This window comes from Gavialis gangeticus, unplaced genomic scaffold (assembly GCF_001723915.1).
Source record: "Gavialis gangeticus isolate Ggan-Ray unplaced genomic scaffold, GavGan_comp1, whole genome shotgun sequence".
Taxonomy (NCBI): Eukaryota; Metazoa; Chordata; order Crocodylia; family Gavialidae; genus Gavialis; species Gavialis gangeticus.
Window position 1 is genome coordinate 3,842,172 of NW_017729023.1, and position 2,619 is coordinate 3,844,790.

Here is a 2,619-nt window from a genome sequence, read left to right on the forward strand (position 1 = left end):
CCCCCCCCCCCCAAAGTGCCCAATCTTTACAGACACTGCAGAGTCAGGCTGAAATAACACACTGCCTCTTCTAGGTATGCACGGGGCTCGGCATGGAGCCATACCAAGTTAAACGTAAAGCATGGTTTGTTTGTTTGTTTTTTTTACATCTGCATGCATCCACTGGCAAAAAAACAAGGTTGGCGCCTTTGTCCTGAACTCTGGCCCAATCCCTGGCCCCTTCCTTCTCCTATTAGTCCAGATTGCCTGCGTCCCAGTCCCTTACAGGCTGAAAACAGATGTTACCCTTGTGGCACCATACATTTTTATGGCTGCACAAAACAAAAGCAAACAGACTTCTGTGCCCTTTGTTATGCCACAAATGCCTAAATTTGTGGCCACAACAAAACATTTCAGTAACTTGTGCTGCTGTTTTGTGGAGGGCACCTGTTTGTTTTAAGGAGGGAGAGCACAGACAGCCTGGAGCTGCCTGAACTCCCCAGGTGCTCTGGCAGCCATGGTTTCAGGGGTCCAATCCTCTCTCTGAACCACAGGATTCTCCAGGTATGCAAGTAATCCTGGAGTTTACCCATTTGCAAAGTAATCCTAGGACAACTGATCTACTTCACTTGATAATATCTGTTGAAAACCTAGGTTCTCTAATTTTGAGGACATCTAGGTCCTTTTGGCATCTGCCTTTCCCCCCAGAGGCATTACTGAAGCAGTCCCCATACTCCCCTGCCACTAAAAAGCTCTTTGCAGCTCTAGGTCAGGTGTAAATCCCAGAAAACATGCAGCAAGATGTTTCTAACTGGGCAAGTGAATGCCTCTCCCTCACAGAGCTTACTTTTGTAGATATATTTAGAGCCAGACTAATACCTTTTACCAATCAGTCTTTCAACAGGCAAGCTGAATATGGGCCACTCTTAGTTGAAAAGGCTGTGCAGTATACACAAGGGATGTGCTGTCTGTGTGATGGCAGGTACTGTAGGGGGAAAGAGAAAGGAGTGGATCTTTTATTCTTCTATTTTAGTTTGTTGAATCAACAAATTAGAACACAAATTAATTATGCTTTGAATTATAATTACATAAAGTAGAGATTTACCGAGATGCTTGGGCTGCATAATTGCAGTGATTAATTGCATAATCAAAAGACTGTGTTAATATAGGCTCTACACTAGGGCTGTGCGAAGCCTTGGTAGTTGATTTGATATGGAGGAGATTTGCCTTTATTCGGTGGCCAAATCTCTGAATCGAACTGGGAGACCCAATAAAAGGTCCGAATCGAATTGGAAGCTTCCAAATTGATTCAGAGAGATTCAGCACCAATTTGGAGATTCAGCTAAAGACTAAATAGGCATCAGTCCTCAACCACGCTGGACACTTCTGCCTCCATCTGGTAAGTCTGTTGTGGTGGGCAGAGAGAGGAGGGAAGGGGCATGGTGGGAGCATGCCCTCTTAGACTGGTGGTGCACGGCGGCACGCAGTGGTGGGAGCCCCCTTCCCCAAGTCCCAAGACCCACCTTCCCGCTCTGATGGGTGGATTGTCCCAGGCCCAATCACTCCCTCGCTGTGGAGGCATTGATCTGCCCCCCTCCCAAACGCTTTCCCTGCCCACCACAACAGACCTGGAGGCAGCTGTGTCCAGTGTGGTCAAGGACTGCTGCCTGTTTAGTCTATGGCTGAATCTCTGAATCAGCTCCGAATCTTCGAATCCAATTAGGCCAAATTGAATTGGGAGAGTGACTCGAATTACCAAATCAAATCACTGTCCCCCTGAATTGGCCAAATCCGAATCTGAATCGAATACTTGCCACTTCGCACAGGCCTACTCTACACCCCTTCTCATTTTCCATTAACCTTTCCATAGCCCCAAAAGTTCTTATGGGGTTGAACTTAAAAACCTGATAATTCAATGGAATATACCTGCTGACTTTACATAATATTGGACTCTAAATTAACTGACTCAGTGGAAATCAGTGATGTTATTCTAGAATGAAAAATCTCTAAGAAAGATAACTCAAACCCACAGACCCTCACTCTGAATGTACACACTTTAAAATGAATATATATATCTATATATATATATATATAATATCTATATATAACCCCAGTATTATACTTTTGTAAAAAATTATCTCCTGAAAATTTGCCATAATAAAAATGCAGTCTTTTCAAGTTCTTAATTGTGTGATGATATTATTTATGAAGCAAGGACTGACCTACTTAAATGTCTTTAAAAAAATGTTGGCAGGTACAGAACTGTATGCTATTATCACACTGATTTTTCAGCCAGGGTACTGTGACATCCTGGGGTGCTGCACTACTTAAGGCGGCATGCAATGTTAACACTGTTAGGTGTACAAGAGAAACCCAGACATTTCAGCTAGGAATCCATAGTATCAAAAACTTTCTGGTCTGCTATGGTCTTTATGAGTTATTTGCAACGGAATAATTACTCTATAATAGTTCTGTAATCAAAGGCTGCCTCAAGTCTACAAAGATTCAGAACCACTCTATTATCAGAATGCTACATTTAACTACAAAGGGGCCAGATTTTTTAAAGAACCCAGCGTGCCGTAAGCACATTAAGACTTGTGCTCTTCAGAAAATCTGGCTCTAACTATCTTGTCTTAAAAA